The sequence below is a fragment of the Elephas maximus genome, chromosome 5 (assembly GCF_024166365.1).
Source record: "Elephas maximus indicus isolate mEleMax1 chromosome 5, mEleMax1 primary haplotype, whole genome shotgun sequence".
NCBI classification, from domain to species: Eukaryota; Metazoa; Chordata; class Mammalia; order Proboscidea; family Elephantidae; genus Elephas; species Elephas maximus.
Window position 1 is genome coordinate 34334708 of NC_064823.1, and position 26498 is coordinate 34361205.

A 26498-nucleotide genomic window follows, 5' to 3' on the forward strand; every position below is an offset into this window, starting at 1 on the left:
TTCACACAAAATTCATGTTATTCAGGACTATTTTTTTAAAATAATTTTTAAAGTTCTTTAAGAGAAAGTTTACAAATCAAGTCATTCTCTCACACAGAAACCCATACACACCTTGCTACACACTCCCAGTTACTCTCCCCCTAATGAAACACCTTGCTATCTCCCTCTACTCTCTCTTTTCGTGTCCTTTTTGACAGCTTCTAACTCCCTCCACCCTCTCATCTCCCCTCCAGGCAGGAGATGCCAACATAGTCTCAACTGTCCATCTGATCCAAGAAGCTCACTCCTCACCAGCATCCCTTTCCAACCCATTGTCCACTCCAATCCATGTCTGAAGAGTTGGCTTCGGGAATGGTTCCTGTCCTGGGCCAACAGAAGGTCTGGGGGCCATGACCACTGGGGTCCTTCCAGTCTCAGTCAGACCATTAAGTCTGGTCTTATGAGAATTTGGGGTCTGCATCTCACTGCTCTCCTGCTTCCTCAGGGGCTCTCTGTTGTGTTCCCTGTCAGGGCAGTCATCGGTTGTGGCCAGGTACCATCTAGTTCTTCTGGTCTCAGGATGATGTAGTCGCTGGTTCACGTGGCCCTTTCTGTCTCTTGGGCTCGTAATCACCTTGTGTCCTTGGTGTTCTTCATTTTCCTTTGATCCAGGTGGGTTGAGACCAATTGATACATCTTAGATGGCTGCTTGCTAGAGTTTAAGACCCCAGATGCCACTCTTCAAAGTGGGATGCAGAATGTTTTCTTAATAGATTTTATTATGCCGATTGACTTAGATGTCCTCTGAAACCATGGTCCCCAGGCCCCTGCCCCTGCTACACTGGCCTTTGAAGCATTCAGTTTATTCAGGAAACTTCTTTGCTTTTGGTTTAGTCCAATTGTGCTGACCTCCCCTGAATTGTGTGCTGTCTTTCCCTTCACCTAAAGTAGTTCTCATCTACTACCTAATTAGTGAATACCCCTCTCCCACGCTCCCTGCCACCCCCATCTCGTAACCACAAAAGAATGTTCTTTTCTCAGTTTAAACTTTTTCTCAAGTTCTTATAATAGTGGTCTTATACAATATTTGTCCTTTTGCAACTGACTAATTTCACTCAGCATAATGCCTTCCATGTTCCTCCATGTTATGAAATGTTTCACGGATTCCTCACTGTTCTTTATGGATGCCTAGTATTCCATTGTGTGAATATACCACAATTTATTTATCCATTCATCTGTTGATGGGCACCTTGGTTGCTTCCATCTTTTTGCTATTGTAAACAGTGCTACAATAAGCATGGGTGTGCATACGTCTGTTCGTGTAAAGGCTCTTATTTCTCTAGGATATCTTCCAAGGAGTGGGATTGCTGGATCATATGGTAGTTCTATTTCTAGCTTTTTAAGGAAGTGCCAAATAAGTGGTTGTACCATTTGACATTCCCAACAGCAGTGTAGAATTATTCCAATCTCTCCACAACCTCTTCAACATTTATTATTTTTTGTTTTTTGGATTAATGCCAGCCTTGTTGGAGTGAGATGAAATCTCTTTGTAGTTTTGATCTGCATTTCTCTAATGGCTAATGATCGTGAACAATTCCTCATATATCTGTTAGTTACCTGAATGTCTTCTTTAGTGAAGTGTCTATTCATATCTTTTGCCCATTTTTTAATTGGGTTATTTGTCTTTTTGCAGTTGAGTTTTTGCAGTATCATGTAGATTTTAGAGATCAGGCACTGATCAGAAATGTCGTAGCTGAAAATTTTTCCCAGTCTGTAGGTAGTCTTTTTACTCTTTTGGTGAAGTCTTTGGATGAGCATAAGTGTTTGATTTTTAGGAGCTCCCAGTTATCTAGTTTTTCTTCTACATTCTTTATAACGTTTTCTATACTGTTTATGTCATGTATTAGGGCTCCTAATATTGTCCCTATTTTTTCTTCCATGATCTTTTTCATTTTAGATTTTATATTTAGGTCTTTGATCTCTTTTGAGTTAGTTTTTGTGCATGGAGTGAGATATGGGTCTTGTTTCATTTTTTTTGCAGATGGATATCCAGTTATGCCAGCACCATTTGTTAAAAAGACTATCTTTTCCCCATTTGACTGTTTTGGGCCTTTGTCAAATATCATCTGCTCTTATGTGGGTAGATTTCTGTCTGGATTCTCAATTCTGTTCCATTGGTCCACGTATCTGTTGTTGTACCAGTACCAGGCTGTTTTGACTACTGTGGTGGTGTAATAGTTTCTAAAATCAGGTAAAGTAAGGCCTCCCACTTTGTTCTTCTTTTTCAGTAATGCCTTATTTATCCAGGGCCTCTTTCCCTTCCATATGAAATTGGTGATTTGTTTCTCCATCTCATTAAAGAATGTCATTGGGATTTGGATTGGAATTGCGTTAAATGTATAGATAGCTTTTGGTAGAAGAGACATTTTTATAATGTGAAGTCTTCCTATACATAAGCAAGGTATGTTCTTCCACTTAATGTAAGTCTCTTTTGGTTTCTTACAGAAGTGTACTGTAGTTTTCTTTGTATAAGTCTTTGACATCTCTGGTAAGATTTATTCCTAAGTATTTTATCCTCTTGGGGACTACTGCAAATGGCATTGATTTGGTGATTTCCTCTTTGATATTCTTTTTCTTGGTGTAGAGGAATCCAACTGATTTTTGTATGTTTATCTTGTATCCCGATACTCTGCTGAACTCTTCTATTAGTTTCAGTAGTTTTCTGGAGGATTTCTTAGGGTTTCTGTGTATAAGATCATGTCGTCTGAAAATAGAGATACTTTGACTTCTTCCTTGCCAATCTGGATGCCCTTTATTTCTTTATCTAGCCTAATTGCTTTGGCTAGGACTTCCAGCACAGTGTTGAATAAGAGTGGTGATAAAGGGCATCCTTGTCTGGTTCCTGATCTCAGTGGGAATGTTTTCAGGCTCTCTCTATTTAGGGTGATGTTGGCTATTGGCTTTGTATAGATGCCCTTTATTATGTTGAGGAATTTTCCTTCTATTCCTATTTTGCTGAGAGTTTTTATCATGAATGAGTGTTGAACTTTGTCAAATGCCTTTTCTCCATCAATTGATAAAATCGGGTGATTCTTGTCTTTTGTTTTATTTATGTGGTGGATTACATTAACTGTTTTTCTAATGTTGAACCATCCCTGCATACCTGGTATGAATCCCACTTGGTCATGGAAAATTATTTATTTGATATGTTGTTGAATTCTATTGGCTAGAATTTTGTTGAGGATTTTTGCATCTGCATTCATGAGGGATATAGGTCTATAATTTTCTTTTCTTGTCGTGTCTTTACCTGGTTTTGGTATCAGGGAGATGGTGGCTTCACAGAATGAGTTTGTTAGTATTCCATCCTTTTCTATGCTCTGAAATACCGTTAGTAGTAGTGGTGTTAACTCTTCTCTGAGTTTGGTAGAACTCTGCAGTGAAGCTACAGGACTATTTTTCTACTTCACTTTCCACGCACAACTTGTTGGAAGAAACCCATCTAGAAGACCAGGATGGTATATTCTTTTAACAAGTGATTATGTTCTGAATATATATTTAAAGTAAACCCAAAAGGGTTGCTGATAGATTGCATGGAGTGTGAAAAAAAATAGGAAGGGAGAAACAAGTGGAAACGAAAAATTTCCATTAATGAATTTATTGAAACCTGTACGTAGTTCAAGTTTCTGGGGGAAGATTGGGAGTTCAGTTTTGATGCTCAAGTGGAAATGTCCAATGTTGTTATTAGGTGCCGTCAAGTCTCTTCCAGCTCACACCAATGCTATGTACAACAGAACAAAACAGAGCCTGGTCCTGTGCCATCCTCACAATCATTGTTATGCTCGAACTCCTTGTTACAGCCACTGTGACAATACATCTTTTTGAGGGTCTTCCTGTTTTTCCCTGACTCTCTACTTTACCAGGCATGATGTCATTCTCAAGAGACTGGCTCCTCCTGATATGTGTCCAAAGTATGTGAGATGAAATCTTGCCATCTCGCTTCCAAGGAGCTTTCTGGCTGTACTTCTGCCAATACAGATTTGTTCCATCTTCTGGCAGTGCATGGTATATTAAGTATTCTTTACCAACACCATAATTAGAAGGAGTCAGTTTTTACTAGGTTTTTCTTATTCATTGTCCATTTTTCATGGGCTTATGAGGCAATTGAAAATATCATGGCTTGGGTCAGGCTCCTTTAGTCCTCAAAGTGGTTTTCCTGCTTTTTTATACCTTAAAGAAGTCTTTTGCAGTAGATTTGCCCAATATAATATGTCACTTAATTCCTTGACTATTGCGTCCATGGGTATTAATCGTGTATCCAAGTAAAATGAAATCCTTGACAACTTCAATATTTCCTCCATTTACCATGATGTTGAATATTGGTCCAATTTTTAGGATTTTTGTTTTCTTTATGTTGAGGTTCAATCTACTGAAGGCTGCAGTCTTTGATCTTCCTCAGTAAGTGCTTCAAGTCCTCTTCACTTTCAGCAAGCAAGGCTATGTCAACTGCATATCAAAGTTTGTTAATGAGTCTTCCTCCAATCCTGATGCTTCCTTCGACTGTATGGATCATAACAAATTATGGATAACACTGGGAACAATGGGAATTCCAGAACACTCAATTGAGCTCGTGAAGAACCTACACATAGATCTACAGGTGGTTGTTCAAACAGAACACAGGGATGGCTGCATGGTTTAAAGTCAGGAAAGGAGTGTGTCAGGTTTGTATTTTTTCACCATACTTATTCAGTCCATATGCTGAGCAAATAATCCAGGAAACTAGACTATATGAAAAAGAATGTGGTGTAAGGGTTGGTGGAAGACTCATTAACAATTAGCCATATGCAGATGACACAATCCTGTTTGCTGAAAGTGAAGAGGACTTGAAGCACTTACTGATGAAAATCAAAGACTACAGCCTTCATTATGGATTACACCTCAACATAAAGAAAACAAAAATCCTCACAACTGGACCAACAAGCAACATCATCACAAATGAAGAAAATACTGAAGTTGTCAAGGATTTTATTTTACTTGAATCCGTGATCAAAGCCCATGGAAGCAGCAGTCAAAAAATCAAATGACATATTGCATTGGGCAAATCTGCTGCAAAGGACCTTTGTCAAGTGTTAAAAAACAAAGATGTCATTTTGAGGACTAAGGTGTATCTGACCCAAGCTATAGTATTTTTGATTGCCTCAAATGCATGCAAAAGTTGGACAATGAGTAAGGAAGGCTGAAGAAGAATGAGTACTTCCTAATTATGGTATTGGCGAAGAATCTTGGATGTGCCACAGACTGTCAGAAGAAAATACAAATCTGTCTTGGAAGAAGTACAGCCAGAATGCTCCGCAGAAGCAAGAATGGGAGACTTCATCTCACGAATTTTGGAGATGTTATCAGGAAGGACCAGCCCCTAGGGAAGGACTTCATGCTTGGTAAGGTAGAGGGTCAGCGAAAAAGAGGAAGACCCTCGAAGAAATGGATTGATGTAGTGGCGGCAACAATGGGATTAAACATAGTAACGACTGTGAGGATGGCACAGGACCAGGCAGTGTTTTGTTCTGTTCTACATAGGGTCACTATGAGTTAGAACTAACTCGACGGCATTATTAGATGAATATTAACATTAAGAAAATAATACAGAGTTCTCATGTACTCCCTGCCCAGATTTTCCTATTATTAATATCTTACATTAGCATGGTAAATTTGCTACAATTAATGAACCAACATTGATACATTATTATTAATTAAACCCAAAACCCCACTGCCATCCAGACTGTTCTGATTCATGAAGACCCAATGTAAAACAGTAGAACTTTTTCATAGGGTTTCCTTGGCTGCAATCTTTACAGACGTAGATTGCCAGGCCTTTCTTCTGCAACACCACTGAGAGGATTTGCACCTCCAACCTTTAGTTTAATAGTCAAGAATAAAGAGTTTGCATCACTCAAGAACCTATTACTGGTTAAAATCCATACTTTATTCAGATTTTCTTTGTTTTTACCTAATTAATCTCATTTATTGTTTTTCAGGATCCTGTCCAGGATACCACAGTACATTTAGTTGGTATATTTCCTTAGGATTCTATTAGCTGTGACAGTTGAAGTTCACTTTTAAATACTGAAAAATAATAAAGAGGAATTTCTTTTCTTTATCCAGTAGCCTTTGAATACAATCAACTTTTGGTAGCATTTATCTAAATGGAATTATATGCATTCTGTGGAAGTTTTTTTTGTGTGTGTAACAGTAGAATATATTAATTAAAAAAAAAAAAAAAAAAACTGTTGCTGTCAACTCAGTTCCAACCCATAGCGACCCTATAGAACAGAGTAGAACTGCCCCACAGGGTTTCCAAGGAGAACCTGGTGGATTCAAACTGCCAACTTTTTGGTTAGCAGCCATAGCTCTTAACCACTATGCCACCACAGTTTCCATACAATATCTAGGTTGACTTACTTTCAAATTTGTAAGGAGTTCTCAGATTTTAGTTCTTTAAATAATTAATTCTGATGTCAATATAACAAAAAATAAATAGAAAAGCACAGAATAAAATTATATATAATTTTGCTAAATAACAAGAGAAATGCAAACTACTTTAACCTAGTGAAGAATGTTACCAATTAAATACAAGAGAAAGAATTACTATTATTAGTGGTATTACTATTATTTATTATCATCGGTTTGATATTGCATGAAAACCTCATGAACTGAGGTACCTTTATTTCTGAATTTTTTTAAATTTTGATTTGGTCTTATAAGAAGGTCATATTTTCCTTTCTTAGCAGCCATGTGTTTTAGAATTTACTGTGTGAACAAGACTATGCTAAGCACCTCATATACATCACGTTGGCAATTTTTCTTGACGACTTAGGGATTTCTATTTATCCCCATTATACAGTTGAAGAAATGGAGAATTAGAAAGCTTAAGGTGATGATGATAACAGAACAGTTCAATGGCATCGGTCAATTCCAGCTGGCTTTATGGAGTTTTTAGAATATTTTCTTCACTTGGACATAGTTACATATTTGGAAAATATAGGTACAAGTTAGTAAATTTTTGTTGTCATTGCCAAGTCAACTGCAGAGCAGATCTGCTCCATATGATCTTCAAGCTGTGACCTTTCAGGAACAGATTGTCAGGCCTGTCTTCTGAGGCCCTTCTACCTGGTGCGGAACTGCCAGTCTTTAAGGTATTAATCCAGTGCTTACCCATTTGTACCATCCAGGAATTTCTTTAAAAATTAGTTAAAATTATCACAGATAAAGCGTTTCAGCATAATTTATATATAAACCCACATTCATATGTTCATATACCACACATACGTATATAAAGTTCACGAGTTATCTTATTTACTAAGAGCTCAGCAACATACCAGCTGTTAGACTGTCAGAATTGACTTGACAGTATACAACAACAATGGACATGAGGTAAATTATATGATACACAAAACATTTACTTTAGAAAAGTTAAGAAGAATACCATTATTGTGGGTTAGCTAGTTTCTACGGAATAGGCAAAACTCGTAGTAGAAATTGGGGAAAATCTACATGTTATAGATAGGAACAGAGCAGTGCCATAGAAATTATAATATGGGTATTCCAATTTTATAGGGTTTGCAAATAATAGTAATTACTGAACTTCCCAGATAAAAGAAAACACCTCCACAGGGAATAATCAGAGCTAATTTCATTACGGCTTTTCTAGACCAGCATTTTATTAGTCCCAGGACAAGGACACCCACATGGCAGCAATGCAAAATCTTACTCTCTTGTTAACAGCATTTCAGACATCTTCAACTCAAACAAATTCTTGGTGGCTTTTTCAATACAGAAGCTGAAATAATTAAGAAAGGACTCTAATCTCTTTTTGACATGCCTGTAGTCACGATCTATCACAATACAGATGTATATAATCTTAATTTCAGAGTACTGCAGTATGTTTGCTGTAGTAACCCTTTTTAAGGATAACCCTACCAAATCAGCTAGTTGTAAATTTCAGAATCTAACAGTTTAAGTGTGCATGTCAAATGGAGCTATTCTCCTTGTTCTCTATAATCTCTGCAATCTAGTGTGCTGGAGATAGAAATCTTTATTTAGGGTTCCTTGATTCAATGTGGAATTCGTCTATTTATTTTTACATTTTGTAGCTATCACTCAGGACATTCTTAATAAGATAATAAATCTAAACCTTAAGAAACCAAAATTGTATTTGATTCCCAAGAGTGCCCTCAGCTCTGAATTATTACAGTACTGATCCACGTTCTATCTTACTTATATGTATAAATGGCATGATGGCTGGTAAACAAGTTACTGTTTGTCCCTTTTTATATTTTATTATTATAGCAGATTTAAGAATATAATTTATTAACATAAATAAACATGTGTTTTCATAAAGTTTTTATGTTAGTAAATTTATTTATAATCCTAAAATACTCAAGAAATAGTTTAATGTTCTCTTTAATTATAGGAAATGCCACTAACCTGGAAGGTCAAGAATAAAAACATCATAGATTCACTGGCCTACATTCCATGTAATTGGGAAGATTGCACTTGATAAATCAATACTTTTGAAATTGTTTTAGCATGCTTTGTTTTAGAATCATGTTAGAAAATATATTTATAAGCCATAATCTATTTCTATCATATTTCAGTTCAACTAATAAATAATACACCTTGATTATCTTAAAATTTTCAGGTACTTCAGATGTATTATTCCTAGTCCTGAAAATCACCATGCAAGGCAGATATTAATTCTTCCAATTTTTAGGTATTCTTTTATCAATTATAAAGTACGTTTCAAAAAAAATCTTTTTAAAAATATGTTCCTACTTAATGTGTTAGAGTTTTTTCATTTAGTTTGTTTTTGGCTGTTACTAAGAACCATGATTAATATAGAAAGCTAAAGGGATACTTGTTTGCTTATAATCAAAAATATTCAAACCTAGACTTTTTACATGAGATTAAGTTTTATATCTCAGCATATTGCTCTCATTTTTTCATGACAAAATAGAAACCCAGATAATTCATTGTCATATATTATTTCATGCATATGTTACTGGAAAAAAAGAAAAACGAAAAGACGTGCTTTACAACACCCTGTGTGTGTATATGAGCACGTATGTGTATAGATAATATGTGTGAACAAATATTTGTTTTGGTTGCTGCTCATTTTATACTTTGTGAGATTCATCTGATCTAGCAAAATACATTATCAATATATATTAAGAGAAAAACTAGGAAACCTAGCTACTTTTTGTTACCGGCAGCTCTATCATTTATGAATCTCTTGTTCTCTATCAAGTTTTTAATTACACTGTTTTTATTTTGCTTTATGATAGGAGATAGTTCTCTTTCATGGACAAAGGTGATACTTAATTGGTTATTGCACTTACAATATGAGGAAAGCCCATAGAAAGCAACAGGGGAAGACTGATGTAAGTTTATCAAGGTTTCCTACGTTTCTGGGTTCTTTTTATGATTAGGTTTTCAACCAAAAACAAAGCATGCTAAAACAATTTTATAAGTGCTTATTTTATCATTTAAGAAGCAAACGTTTTCCTACAATTGCCCCTTCCTTAACAAGAGAGTCAAAATCTTTTTGAATTGTGAAAATGGCCAAGTAAAAAGAACCTGGTTAACTTGAGTATTACCAATTTATGTCACATGAATATGTCACATAAATGGAAACCCTGGTGGCCTAGTGGTTAAGTGCTATGGCTGCGAACCAAAGGGTCAGCAGTTCAAATCCACCAGGTGCTCCTTGGAAACTCTATGGGGCAGTTCTACTCTGTCCTATAGGGTCACTGTGAGTCAGAATCGACTTGACAGCACTGGGTTTCTGGATAATAGATAGTTAGCCTTGAGATTTATATGTCATTTATTAGTCATCTAGTGGTCTAAAGAATTAATGAAGGACAGAATTTTCTGAATGTGAGAAAGGAAAGTCTGATTAATTATGACTATTTTTTTTTGTATTTTTATAAAGGAAACACTGGTAGTGTAGTGGTTAAGAGCTATAGCTGTTAACCAAAATGTAAGCAGTTCAAATTCACCAGGTGCTCCTTGGAAACTCTATGGGGTGGTGCTTCTCTGTCCTATAGTGTCACTATGAGTCAGGATAATAATCTTCTCTGGTATCATGACCACTGTGACAGAAATTAAATGATTAGTGGTATGATCATGACCCGATTCTTTAAAAAAAATTTGGTGCTATTTTCTTCATCTATTTTAAATACAGATACTATTTTTATAACTATCACAGAACAGATGTCACTATTAAGCAAAATAATACACAAAGAATTACATTCTATATGATAAAGTGCCAAATGAATGTTACTATTAAATATAATTTATCTGTAGATTTAATATTTATTTGAACAGTAGGTGAATCTATTTGCATATATTGTATTTATTTAAAATTTATTTGAATTGTAGGTAAAGTTATCCACATTTAGAAATTCTCCAGATCATCCATTTCTTCTTCTGAAAAGAATAGAAAGGAAAGGAAAGAAGGAAGGAAGAGATAAAGTTCAGCTGGGCTAGGGAGAAATAGAACAAAGTAACAGTAAGGATCAATTTAAATCTGTATGTTCCTTTCCAAGAAAACTTTACTTGGTATAGGCCATAATTTCCATACCTTTAAGACTTTATAAATATATCTGCACCTAAGTTTTAGTTAGAGTAATTTCCATGATTTCTTAAACTGATATTTTAAAAAGCTTTGGAAATTTATCCACTAAGTAATTGTACCACATTTAGTGGAAAAACAGTTCTGTAAAAATCATCATGAATTTAAGCATTGAAATTGATATTCTTTATCATCTTTTCCAAAGAAAATCCACAAGATTTGACAATATGAATTCAAATATTTATGTCCGATTGAGAATTTACGAATTTTAGCATAATAGTACATTGTTATGATTTTGTCTTCAACAAAAGTCAACCTATTATAAATGGAAATTTTCTGAGACAAGATATTGCCTATTCCACTGAATTACAAATCTATTCACACTGTTGTTCAGCAAAAAAGGTCAGCATATTTCTTAAAGCTTTTCATTATCTGTACTACCATTCCAACCAACCTTTAATATTATTATCTACATCTTCACAATATATTTAAAATTCTGACACTTCTCACCATCTCCACCTTTCATTAATTCCCTAGCACAAGACATACTTTTTCCAGGAGAAATGCAATATATCCCTAACTGGTCATTCAGATCATATTCTTGAACCTCCACTATATATTTTATTTTATATTATTTGATACATATTTTTGCTGTTAGGTGCCATCAAGTTCATTCAAACTCATAGCCACCTTATGTATAACAGAAGGAAATGTTGCCCAGTCCTGCACAATCATTACAATTGTTGCTATGTTTGAACCCATCGTCGCAGCCACTATACTAATCCATCTCATTGAGGGTCTCCTTCTTTTTTGCTGACCTCTACTTTACCAAGCATGACGTCTTTCTCCAGAGATTTGTCCATCCTGATAACATGCCCAAAGTAAGTGAGATGATCTTTTGCCATTATCACTTCTAAAGAGCATTCTGGCTTTACTTCCTCCAAGATTTGTTTGTTCTTGTGACGGTCCACGGTATATGTAATATTCTTCTCCAACACCACAATTGGAAGGTGTCAATTCTTCAGTTTTCCTTGTCAAACTTTTGCATGCACATGAGCCAAAGGAAAATACCATGGCTTGGGTCAGGCACACCTTAGTCACCTAAGTGACATCTTTGCTTTTTCACACTTTAAAGAGGTCTTCCGTAGCAGATATACCCAGTACAATACATCCTTTGATTTCTCAACTGCTGCTTCCTTGGATGTTGATTATTGATCCAAGAAGAACCCTTGACAACTTCAATTTCTTTGCCATTTATCATGATGTTGTTAATTGGTTTAGTTGTAAGGATTTTATTTTCTTTAAGTTAATCCATACTGAAGGCTGTAGTCTTTTATTTTCATCAGTAAGTGCTTCCAAGTGTCCTCACTTTCAGCAAGCAAGACTGAATGATCTGCATATCTCAGGTTGTTAACGAGCCTTCCTCCAATTCTGATGCCACAGTCTTATTCATACTGCCAGCTTCTCCAATTATTTGTTCAGTATATAGATTGGATAAGCAAGGTTAGAAAATACAACCATCACTCATCTTTTCCAATTTTAAAACACAGAGTAATTCCCTGTTTTGTTCAAACTATCACCTCTTGATCCATGTACAGGTTTCTCATGAGAACACTTAAGTGTCATGGAATTTCAATCCTTCCAAATGTTATCCATAATTTGTTATGATTCACACAGTTGAATGCATTTACATAGTCAATAAAACACAGATTATTATCTTTCTGGTATGCTTTGTTTTCAGCCAAGATCCATTTGATGTGAGCAATGATATTCCTCATTCCACATCTTCTTCTGAATCTGGCTTGAACTTCTGACACTTCTCTGTTGATGCATGGCTACAGCCATTTTTGAATTATCTTCAGCAAAATATTACTAGCATGTGATATCAATGATATTATTGTCCACATTTATAATGTTTGCAATCTGTTTGTTCACCTTTCTTTGGAATGGGCAAAAATATGGATCTCTTCCAGTTGGTTGCCAGGTAGCTGTCTTCCAAATTTCTTGGCATAGATAAGTAAGCATTTCCAGGATTTCATCTTTTTGGGGAAGCATCTCAATTTTTAACCCTTCAATTTGTATCTTTCTTCAGTTCTTTAACTTGAGAAATGCTGACTATGTGCTTCATTTAAATTTTTTTACTCCATGTCTTTGCACATTTCATTATAATAATTTACCTTGACTTCTCAAGCTGCCCTTTTAAATTTTCTGCTCCATTCTTTTAGTTCATCATTTCTTCTTTTCACTTTAACTATTCAGTGCTCAAGAATAAGTTTAAAAGTCTCTTCTGACATCTCTTCTTTCTTTTTTGTCTTCTAATGACCTTTTACTTTTTCATGTAAGAGGGCCTTGATGTCATTCCACAACTCTTCAGGTCTTCAGTCATTAGTGTTCAGTGCATCAGATGTCTTCTTTAGATGACCTCTAAGTACAGGCAGGATGCATTTAAGATTATATTTAGACTTTCTTGGAAGTAATTTGATCTTCTTGATCTTCAACTTGAACTCACATATGAGCAATTATTAATAGTTTGTTCTACAGTCAGTCCTTGGCTTTGGCTTTGTCTTGACTGATAATCTTGAGCTTCTTCATAATCTCTCCCCACAGATGTAATCGATTTGATTCCTATGCAAACTGTCTGGTGAGGTTCATGTGTACAGTCATCATTTTTGCTTTTGAAAAAAAAATTATTTACAATGCATAGTCTTTGGTCTTGAAGAATTCTATCTTGTGATCACCATCATCATTTCTATTATCTAGGCCAAATTTTCCAACTACTAAACTTTCTTTTTCATCCAACATTTGGATTCCAATCACCAGTACTTTTCAATGCATCTTGATTGACCATTTGATCAATTTCAGGCTGCAGCAGTTTGTAAAAATCTTCATTTTTTCATCTTTGGCATTAGTAGTTTGTGTATAAATTTGAATAATAGTCGCATTAACTGGTCTTCCTTGTAGGTGAATGGATAATAACCTTTCACTGAAAGCACTGTACTTCAGGTTAAATCTTGAAATATTCTTTTTCACAATGAATGTGATGCTGTTCCTATTTAATTTGTCATACCTGGCACAGTAGACTATATGATTATCAGATTCAAAATGGTCAATACTAGTCTGGTTTCAGCTCATTAATTCCTAAGATATTAATCTCTAAGTGTTCCATTTAATTTTTGACAACTTTCAATTTTCCTTGATTAATACGTTGTACATTCCACATTGGGATTATTAATAGATGTTTGCAGCTGTTGCTTCTCTTCAACGTGCAAGTGTGGTCTTCTGGATCAGAGAAATAATTATTATTCATATATCGTATAGGACTTTTATAGTCTATCTTTTTGCCTAAGTTCTTTCTTCTGAGGCATTGCAATAAAAGCAAGATGGAAAAATCATCTATGAGGTGGTGGAATACTCCATGAGAGAGGGATGGAGGAAAATACATAACGTCTGTTTAACTAGAGGAGAAAGATGCAACTGCCTCTCTCTCACCTCCCAGAAGGGGGAGAGGTGTGTTGTGGGATAATGGACCTAATTGTACCATTAAAAGTTGCCTTTGTCCTTGGCCCCAGAGAAATAATCCTTGGAGCAATTGGGGTTTCTTGGTCTGGGACTTCCCAGCTACAACTGAGAATTTGTGCTGGCGACTAGGGTCTGTAGTGGTAAGTATGGTATCCACTCCATGAATTCTGTGAGTTGTTCCAGTGAATTATCAAACCTAAAGAGGTACTGGGAACTAGCAGGTCAAAAAGAAAGCCTGCAGCTGTCATCCTGAAGGTGTAGTAGGAATCCAGCCCCAAATTTGCGGCCAGCAGGGCAAAAAGTTGGGGTGTCCTGTGGACCTCTGAAAATTGAAGCTGGAGTCTGCCCAATTGGGAGCCTGAAGGGCAGTGTCCTTTTAACTTGTGAGCTGTGACCTAGCTCCACGTGTCTAGGGTTGGAGAGAGAGTACTGTGGGGGCAGCTGTCAACCGTATTGGAGAAGTAGAAATGTGGAGGGAATGGATTCATGCTGATCCTTATCTCTACAGTGGGAAAACTTGCTTCTTGTAGGCAGGATGGAAAGGCTTCTGAGTTCTCATTTTAAACTTCTGAAATGCATGCACCTTTTATAGGGTTAGTTAAGCTCCACTGTCTCCAAATTTTATGTCTTCAAGGTCTCAAGCTTCGTTTCCCCATAAAATGTAAAATCATAACCCTGGAGTTAGGTTAAGTTCTTTGGAGTTCTCTCACTATCTACACAGTTGTAACTTAACATCCCAAGGCTTGCTTTAGGGGATCCCAAAACATATGCATAAGGCCTCAGCTCTGAGAAACACAAAATTATTTCTCCACAACCCATAAGACCAAAAAACTAAACCCATTGTCCTCAAGTCGATTCTGACTCATAGCAACCTTATAGGACAGAACAGAGCCACCCCATAGGGTTTCCAAAGACTGCCTGGTGTATTCAAACTGTTGACATTTTGGTTAGCAGCTGTAGTACTTAACCACTATGGCACCAGTGTTTCCTCAGAGGATTTACAAGGCTGTAAATCCTTAAGGAAGTAGATTGCCACATCTTTCTCCCGCAGGGCAGGACTGGTGGATGTGTACTACTGACCTTTCCTTTGCGCTTTAACCACTACATCTCCAGGACACCTTCTCCACTACCCGCATATCTCTAAATAATCATTTTAATTTTCCTTTTTTTTTGGTACACATTCAACTCATTAGCAGTGATGCATCCACATAGTTCAAACATCCAAACTTATAAAAAGCTATGCTGTTAATAGATTCTGCCTCCTCCTTTTCTACTGTCCTGTGCCTCACCTTCTTGGATTCCACCTCAATACACCACAAATAGACATTAGTTTAATTTCTTATGTTTTCTTCCAGAGTTTCTTGCTCACACAGCATCGCTTCCGACACCATTTGATTCTGAAACATTCTATAGATTACAAGTGCGTTACAAACCTCCCTAATTTCAGGGGGAGGGCACATACTCTTCCTCACCTCTTGATGAAAAGAGTGTAAAAGATTTAAGGCCATTTGTAAAAAATCACTATGGGAGTTAAGCAAATATAAACATAACCCGTTGCTATCAAGTCAGTACCTAAGTAATGTTTCCCTCTTTTTCCACAAAATGTAGCATATTATATTGGAAAGTCTGAACCTTGCTTATTTCCCTTAATAACATTTTGGAATCTTGTATATCCACTTATTTCAAGCCTCCTCATTCCTCCATACAACTGGATACTATTCCATTAAAACAATATCACAATTTATTTAACCAATCTTTCTTGATGGATCTTTATATTCTTTTAAAATATTTTTTGAAACAAACAAAAAAAGCTATAATAAGTAAATCTAATATAGTCATATGCACCTATATCGGTAGGAAAAAATCACCAAAAGTGGAAATGCCAGTTCAAAAGTGAACATATTTTTATTTTTTTCAATATATTAAAATAATTACTTAATTTTAATAAATTGTTCTCCATAGTGGTTTCATTTTATAGCACTACCGTTAATTTAAACGAACACGTTTTCTTGTCCTATATTGTTACATTTTTATATCTTTGCTATTGATTTTTGTTATCAAACTTTTGATATTTTCACTAATATAAGGGTTTCATAATGGTGCCTAAGATGGTTTTAATTTGTATTTCTCTTTTAAAAAAGTTCTGGGGTGGCACAAAAAGTTTGTACTACACTATTAACCTAAAAAAAAAAAAATTTTTTTTTTTTTTTTTTAAACAGGTTGGCGATTCAAACCCATTCAGTGGTGCCACGGAAGAAAGACCTGGCAATATGCTTCTGTAGAGATTACAGCAAGAAAATTCTATGGAGTGTGTCTAATCTGTAGCTCATGGGGGCACTGTTAGTCACAGTCAACTTGATGGCAATGGATTTTTAATTTTTTTAATTATATTTCCTTTTATGATAACTATTTGTTGATATCCATTATGTATTTATTTTTATTTGCCCTTCTTACTAATTTAAATGATGTCTCTTTGTATCAAATAACTACAAGGTAAGTAATTGCATTATTATTTGTAACTATCTTTTTTAAGCATATAAATAGGAGAGTGAATAAAATACATTATGACAAATTTATCCAAACAAACAAAAAACCTGAAGCTGCATTAAATAAGCATAGTCTTTTAATTTTTTTTTTTTTTTTTTTTGAAATCCACTCCAACACACATTGTTTAGTTAAATAAGTAAATCAAAGCAAAGAGCAAAACACATCGTATGGTTACTTTTCCATTTAAAAAAAAAGGCGAGGGAGAGTTTCTTATTTGCTTTTACAGGCATAAAAATAAATTCTGAGAAGATACATAAAGAATCATCAACAAAAAACCAACAATTATGAAGATGAAATGGACCAGGTAACATTTATTTCTGTTTTACATAAGTTTGCCAGGAAGTGGAGCTGTCTGGCCCCATAGGGTTTCCAAGGAGCAGCTGATGGATTTGAACTGCTGCAGCTCTTAACTACTTCCCCACCAGGGATCCTAACAAGAACCTATTTGTAAGGGGAAGGGGGAGAGCTTGCACTCAGGAGGAGGAAGAGACAAGGGTGGTGACATTCTTCAATAATATAGTCCCTACAGAGGTCTCTGATTTGGTAGTTAAACATTAACAGGGAGAGGTAGGAGAAAAGGGGTATAAAGCCCCAAGAGAACAACTGTATCGAGGCACTCAGACTCTTTCTGTACTCCCTAGTCAAGTGTACTTTCGCTACTAACTCTCTGCTAAGCTAATAAACCTCTGCTCCCTTGGCACTATTTGTCTCAGCGTTTGAATTCTTTCCTACATGGAAGACAAGAACAGAGGCTATCCTCCGATAACATCTTCAGAAAAGAGGATTAGATAAAACAGGTAGGCAAAAGTAATTGGACAATTTTTTACCATAAACTATTAAGGTGTTTAATTACTAACAGGTTAACTATATACAGGCAAATGAATCCATTTGTAAAACGAGAGTTAAATTTTAAAAAGTTACAAAATTGTACAGATTGATTTAATTTTATATATTAAATGGCCATCTGAAATTATCTCATTTATTTTCTGAGTGCTTGAATAAAATATTGGAGTATTACTTTTACAAGTAATCTTATTTTTTGTCTTTTTTTCAGCATTTGATACTGTATTCCATGAAAGTTTACATGAATAGTTAAAAAATAAAAAGGAAATTTATCTAAAACAGAAACAAAAATAGGACACTGGAGGATTCTGGTGATAGTGGGTTTTTTATTATTAAATTTTGATTTTATCTTATTTTTATGATTATGATTATTTCATTATACAAGTAATTATTAAACTTTTTTTTTTTTTTACTGCATAGAGATTCTTCTTCATGGGATAGGATCCTTCATGATTTAACTCAGCTCTTCATATGTTCATTGATGGCTTTTCCAAAACTGAACAGCAGTTAAAAATCCAGAGGGATAACAGAAATTCTGGAGCCCATAGAGACAAGTTTTCCAATTTTATGATTTTTACAATCATCTGAGCCATTTTATTCTTACATCCTTTCTTTCAAATCTTTCCAAGTATTAGCAAGTTTCACTTTAATGAAAGAAAAACTACCATGCACATGCAATTTTCTCATAAATTATCAATTCTGCTAATCTCAATAATTATTTAAGCCTATGACCTTTTGACAAAAGAGGGTGAAAATGTATGGTACTGAGATATTTGGCATGTGATGAAAATGGTCCAATTTAATTAAAATGTAAGTTATTGTTAGAAAGAAAGGTCGTACTAAGAAAATGTCATTTCTGAAGTATATTAGCAAGCACCCTTCAGTGTTTGTTGCATGTAAAATATACAGTTACTATTCGACATTTAGAAAGGAAACTGGAACTATTTATAAAAAACGCTTAAACGTTTCTGTGTTCTCATGTTGCACTTGTTCACCTTATTCACATTATTTTTTATCTGTTAAATGTTAAATATAACAATTTTGGGTACCCAAATGCTTGCATTTTATTTTGGGTGCCCAAATGCTTTGCTGATAAAAAAAAATTTATTTACAAATTCTAACAGAAAATAATGTGATCTAAGGGAATACTTGAGGATGTGTTCAGAACACAAGTTTTATATTTTACACTCCTTTAATTAAATTGTTACAATTGTGTAATATGTACATATTATTCAAAAATGTAAGACATGCAATTCATAACGTAATCTGTTGGAAGCACAAGAAAGTGATTCCTGATATATTTCCAAAAGTGCTATCTAAAATATTAACATATTGTAGGATATAAAAGGTTTTATGGTGATACTTTTTGGTGAATTTCAATGATACTTAGGTTTTAAGCATTTTTTCCCTAAGAAATCAATAAATAAAAGTTCTCGAGTCTGTATGTTGAGAAATACATCTCCCATCGTACTATAAATTAGTAATCTTTACAGAGGTAAGTAATGAAAACCCTGTTCCCTTGTAATTACTCATTTTCACCCACACGCATACACACACAGAAGATACCTCATTTTGTTCACATCACTGTGTGCTGCACTGAGTAATGAAGGACACAGATCTAGACCAAACTGCCATCTGGGCTCATTCCAGATAACGCAAGCTTCAACTCTGGTCTTCAATTCTTACTATGCTCTAAGGTGACATGGAAGAAAGTGTTTAAATATTGCTTTGAAAATAGAAATCTCTCTTTCTTTCTTCTAGGTAGTCTAAATTCCGACCGTCATTGTAGGGGATTAGAAATTTACTATTTCATACTATATATTTGGATCTTTTAAAGGATGAATTTTACCTTATTACACTTTTGGTATTTTGATATTTTCTTTAAACCAACTCAGCAACATCTTTTAAATAACATCCAAATAAGAACAATGTGTTTCTAAACCACTATATGTAATCATATTCTTATATAATGGGTGTAGAGCTAGAAACTGAAAAATTCTTGAAGAACGATGTAATATGTAGATAGTATATTTCTCTATGAAAGCCATGATAATCACCTTCATTTTAATATGATTGATCCCTGATTTTTGTGTGGCTTCAGATGAGCTTGATTTAACTTTTAAAATGTATCTGAAAGATACGTGACATTATTTTTAATATTTCAATATAAATTACATTTAGATATCTGTTTATTAAATGAATTCAATTTTTATAAAAGCATTTAAAAATGAACAAGATCTTTTTAAAGTTTTATTGAATGAACAGCTTTATTCACCTGTGTAGAAAAATCTGTTAAAAGTTTTCTGCATTGTTTATAAGATTATCTATCAGTCAAGGGATTGTTAGTCATAGCGTGGATAACATCCCTTTATTTGTGAAGCCTTTCACTGAGGTTCTTGGGTACTAAGTGTCAAAATCGAACAGTGTAATAAAATGCTGAAATACTTGATGCTACTTTTTATGTTGACTAAACTACGTTACTGACTACACTGCGTGGTACTCCATTCTTACATAAATGTCATTGGAAAATATATTTTTTTGCATGTTTCGGAAATATATTTTAGTGTTTCAAGAGTTAGACATATTTCCTCTGTGATTTTTTCCTTCTTCATGAACATTACAAATTCTGGCAATAAAGCTTCATTTTTCAAGCAGGATGCTTTCATCAACTGGTAATGAAAATCTGCTTGACTAAAGCTTATTATACAGTTGACACATTTGACACAGAGCTGACACATAGCTGACACCCATTTGAGATATGTCACTGCCTTGAACATTCTTCTCTAAACACTGTCATTGCTTAATGGAATGAAATTATTTCATTAGATTTTTCTCCATAATTTTTAAAATCATCCTCATTCAGCTAGAAAGAATAATTATTTTTTTCAATAATGATCAACGTACACTTTTTTTTTGTAATTTTCTATTCTGAATAAAATTCTACCTTTAGTCTTCAAATCTGAGAAACATCATACATCTTTTCCAACTTTCTAAGCTTTATTTTTTTGTAAAATGTTTACTTAATCTTTTTTTGTCTCATTAAAATAAAAGGAGTTCAGATGTATTGTTAGTTGTGTATTTGTTAGTGAAATAGTAAAACCCATTTAGAAGTATTAATATGAATATTGTTCATACTTTTATTTTCTAGTTGACATTTTTGAAATGAGACTAAATGATTATGTTTTCTGTGTATATGCTTTGAATGCCATATATATGGCAACTACTAAGACTGATAAGATGTGTTGTATTGGCAATGGAAATTCATAAGCATCTACACCAATGGACAAGTGATTCTCCCTAATGATAAGCAAATCCTGGTATATAATTATAGTCTTCCCTGGGTTGATATGATCATTATGTTCCCATAAAAGTTGTTTATTAAACTTCTACAAAAAGTTACTGCTATATATGTATACATATATGTTGTTGTCATTATTAGCTCCCATCAAGTTGGTCCCCAGTGCCATGTGTTACAGAGTAGAACTACTTGATAGGGTTTTCTTAGCTGTAATCTTCACAGAAGTAGCTTGTCAGACCTTTCTTCTGCAGAGCAGTTTGGTGGGTTTGAACTGCTAACCTTTTGGGTTAGCAGTCTATCTCAAACCACTTGCACCACCCAAACTCCTTATAATATGTATTGATATTTTGCATGGATGAATGTTAAGGATTTTCTGCTAGATTAAGGCCTGAAGATATATTTGAAAATCTGGGGATATATTTGAATGTTTTTCAAGAAAATCGGAAGTTTTTGTTTTTAAGGAATATCTCAAGAATTTCAAGACTTTTAATTCTGGTCAAACTAGAACAATAGGGATCACACTTAAGCTTCTGAAGTAAAAAAAAAAAAAGTGGTTAGAATATATTTAAAAAATGGACACCAGTCAGCACAGAACCGATTCCTGAGAGAAGGGAAATGAATGAGGTGAATTCTATAATAGTCCCAACTTACTGCATGGAGAAAGCTTTGAGATTCCAGTGAGAGAGAGGGAATACAGTGTTCTTCTTGAGTTGAGGAGACAGAGTTGTGAGTGTGGGCAGAATAATAGTTTTAGTGTTTGCAGGGCAGAGTACTGGAGAATAGAGAGCTGTGTACTGAGAGAAAGTTGTAGAAATCTAAAATTATCTGAGGCTAGGAATAGAACCACCTGAAATGAGCCAAGGAAATAAACTCAAGTATTTACAAAGGACCAGGAGTAGTTTCTGTTTCAACCAGCCATATTGAAAATCTCACAATTCATGAGGCATGCCGTAGGGTATTCAGAAGGGATATTTCTCTGTAGTGGGGCAAAACTAGCTCTGCACTAACAGCTGCTTTGGTCTCACCTAACAAAGTTTAAAGCAAGAACTAGAAGAATCAAACTTTATTTTTCCAGAACAATGTAAAATTCACAATGTCAGGTATCCAATAAAAAATTATTATGTATGCAAAGAAGGAAGAAAATATGAACCTATAACCAAGAAATAGATCAATCAAGAAAAACAGATTGAAAAATGATAAAAAAAAAAGATGGTATAAGGACATAAAAAATTACAAAAATATATTTTATAAGCTCAAGAGGGTAGAGGAAAGAGTGAACCTGTTAGGTAGACACACAGAAGATATATTTTTTCAAAGATCCAAATCAAACATCCATAGATAAGAAATACAAAGTCTATGATGAAAAATTTTCTTGACATTATTAATAACACATTAGGGGATGAAAAATTTTTTTAAAAAAAGAAGTAAACATAAAGATCCAAAAACCTGCTGTTGTTGAGTCAATTGACTCCTAGCAACCCTATAGAACAGAGTACAACTGCCCCAATAAAAATTATCTGAAATGAAAGTCAAATAGAAAAAAAAAATACCGAGATAAAAATAAGCAGAACTGTGCATCTGGGACAATTTCAGGATATCTAATACGGGGTTGGAAACCCTGGTTTCATAGTGGTTAAGTGTTACAGCTGCAAACCAAATGGTCAGCAGTTCGAATCTGCCAGGCGCTCCACGGAAACTCCATGGGGCAGTTCTACTCTGTTCTATAGGGTCACTATGAGCCAGAATTGACTCGAAAGCACTGGGTTTTTTTTTTTTTTTTCTTGGTAATATGGGGTTACTATGAGTTGGAATCAACTCGACAGCAATGGGTTTGAGTTTTTTGTTTTTGGTTATACAAGGGTTTAGGTATAACTGAAGTGCTGAAAAGGGGGGAGGAACAAGGAAATCATTTAAGAAATAATGGCCAAGTATTTCCTGAAATTGATGGGAAGTATAAGTTAACTTTCCCAAATACTCAGCAAATCCGTAATAAAAAGTTTTACCTACGCACATCTTAGTCGCCTTATTTAAAACCAGTGAGAAAGAGAAATTGGGAAGGCAGTAAAAGGAAATAAACACACTGCATACAGAGGAACAAAAATGACAGCATATCTCATGTTGAAAATAATGCAAGCCAGAATAAAGAAGAGCAAGATTTTTAGATTACTCTAGGTCACCATGCCAAAACTGCCAGGTACTCACAGGTCGTGCCCTATTTATAAAGAGCCAAGAGGCCATTAGAAAAGGGAACTAATAACTAATATGGATGCTCCATGAATATCACACACCTCTAATTAGAAAAAAAAAAAAAAAAAATTAAAAAAATTTTTTTTTTTTTTTCTAATTAGAGCACAAACATGTTTGCATACAGAAAGTAGCTTTTATTACTTAAAAAGGAAGCAGACACCATATAACAAATGAGTGCTCCCACCAGCTCAAAAGCTGTTTGGGTGGAAATGGAAATGTAGGCCCTGCTATGCACTGTAGATGAGGGACTCAAAATTGGACAGTGATATGACTGGTTAGTCTGCCTGGCTTCTGAAAACTGTCCCAGTGGAAAGAAAGAACACTTCCATACATGTTTCCACCTGGCATTGTAGGGGAGGGGAAACAAAATGGGGCCTACCTTGTCCTCCCTGGCCAGGTAGCTTAATTAGCTGGGTTTAGAATTTCTGCTACAAGTTTTTCACACTAACACCATAGCTGAGTGACCAGAAGGAACTTCATCCACCTGGGTTTATACAGCAGGGGTCATGTTACTAGGGTCATGTGAATATGGTCTTCACGACCCACTACTGCAGACGTGGTGTGGCCAGGCAACTTGGTACCAAGCCAGGTATTGTATCTCTTTAAACTTGCTGATATTTAGGTAAACCATTAGGCTTGGGGGCAGGAGGCACGTGGTGGTGTTTCATTCTAAACCCCAAAGATACCGGAAGAGGGATGAGCAGGAAGACCACAGCAGATGGCCTCATCTGAAGGACTGCTTCCTCACAATTACTATACAGGAAAAAAAAAAAAAAAAAAAAAAAAAAAAAACCTGCTGACCTAAAATTCTGTTAACAACAATGTATCTTTCAAAAAAAAAAAAAAAAAAACCTGACACAATTCATAATCAGTAAAATCTTTACTACAACAAATGTTAAAGGACATCCTTCTTCAGGCAGAAGGAAAACAATAGCCTGGAAATTTCGTCTACATGGAAGAATTAAAATCACTGAAAACAGCAAATATATGTGTAATTACAAAATGTTTTGCTAGTCTTTTAAATTTCTTTATAGTTAATTTCTTGTTCAAAATACAAATAATAACTTTTTTCTATGGTTTATAACATATGTAAAAGGAAAATTTATGGCGACAAACAAAAGCCAAGAAGAGTGTAATAGAAGTATACACTTGTAAGGTGCTTAAAACATATGTGAAATAGCACAGTGTCATTTGAAAGTAAATCGTGAAAGCTAAAAAAAAATTTGTTGCTGTCGAGTCTATTCCAACTCATGGTACCCCCATGTTTTACAGAGTACAACTGCTCCATAGGATTTTCTTGGCTTTAATCTTTACAGAAGCAGATTGCCAAACCTAGGTGGGTTTGAACCACTAACCTTTAGATTAGTAATGGAGTACAAACTTTGAATCACCTAGGGACCTGTGAAAGTTAAAGATTATCTCTAAAAAACGACCACAGGAACACAAAACAAAGAGTTATAGTTACTATTTTAAAAACAAGCATAACATACTAAATTCATGGGAGGAGGAGAAGGAGGACAAAGGCAACAAAGAGGTAATAAGACAAATTTAAATCAAAAAGCAAGATAGTAGATTTAAAGTCAGATATTAGAAACACGGAAACCCTGGCGGCGTAGTGGTTAAGTGCTACAGCTGCTAATCAAGAGGTCAGCAGTTCAAATTCGCCAGGTGCTCCCTGGAAAATCTATAGGGCAGTTCTACTCTGTCCTGTAGGGTTGCTATGAGTCAGAATTGACTCGACAGCAGTTTTTTTTTTTATTAGAAACACATTAAATGTAAATGTTCTAAGGAGCCTAATTAAGAAGCAGATATTATGAGATTGCATACAAAACAAAACAAAATCAAACTATATGATGCTTACAAGAAAATTAGAAAAAAAGAAATAAGTATATTAAAAGTAAAGGGGTAAGATTTTCAGTATTAACATTAGTCAAAAGAAAACTTGAAAGGTTATGTTAACATTAGACAAAATTGATTTTAAAGCAACTGATATTGCCAAGACAAAAGGATCATTATATAGTGATAAGGAGTCAATTCATAAAGAGGACAGAAAAAATCTTAAATGTTTACGTATGTAAGAAGAATGTTTTGAAATACATGAAGAAAAAAGTGATAGATTTAGAATAAAAAAAGGCAAATATAAAATTATTGTTGAAGATTTAGATATTACTCAGTAATTTATAGAACAAGTAGACACTATATTTATAGGGGTATAAAAGATTTGAACAATACTATTAACCAATTTAATGTAAGTGACATTTTTAGACCTTCACAGCAGAATACATATTCCTTTCATGTCTATAGAAATTATTTACCAAAATAAACTGTAATGAGAGCCACACACAAAAAAAACAAACTCAAGTAAGAGATTCATACCATGCAAATCATGTTTTGTCTGATCACATATATATATGTGTGTCAATTTTATACAAGCTTGTAAAAGAAGACATTTTAATACAAACTTGAAGAAAAGGAAAAATTTCACAACTCCTTATAAGGATTAGTATTACCCTTATTTCAAGACTGCCTTAGTTACCTAGTGATGAAGTAATAAAACTACCACAAGTTGGTGACTTTAAAGAACAGAAATTTATATTTCCACAATTCTGGAAGTTAAAAGTCCATATCAGGGTCTCAGCCATGTCGATTCCTTCTGTCAGCTACTCTCCTAGGGTCTGATGTCTGATAGCAATCTTTGGTATTCCTTTGCTTATAGATGGGTACTCATGTGTAATTTTTCTTCTCTTCATGTGTTTCTCTGTGTCTATTCTGATCTTGTTATAACTCATAAGTGATTAGGTTTAGGATCCATTCTATACTGGTGTGGCCTGATGAACATACCAAAAGAAAAACTCTGTTTCCAAACAGGATCACAACCACAGGTAAAGGGTCAGGAACTCAACATATAATTTTGGGGACACGATTCAATTCCAACATTCTACCATTTAATCCCCCCCCACAAATTCATGTCCTTCAGTATTTAAAAATTTTTTTTTTTTTTTTTTTACCCTATCACAGCATCCCCAAAAGGCTTAACCAATTCCTGCATTGGCTCTGAGTCCAAATTTTTATCTTTTGGGTCATATAAATCAAGCATGACTTAGACTCTGGGTCCAAGTTAAAACAGTAGAATAGGTACAATGCAATTACTCCCATTCCAAAAGGAAGAAACTGAATGGAAGAAGAAGTCACATCATGAGTGTCAAGAAAGTCCAAAATCCAGCAGGGCAAGTAATTAAATCTCAAGGCTTGAAAATAATCCTCGGTTTTCTAGGCACACCTGAGCAATGGACCCACCTTCTGGACCTTGTGTGTTGGCCATACTTTCTAGATTCTTTGCAGAGGCTTGTCTACCATGTTCTCCTTTCTGGTCTACCAGAATAGTAGCTCCAGTCTCCAGAACACACATGGCCTTGACCCCACTCTTTGCAACTTAGT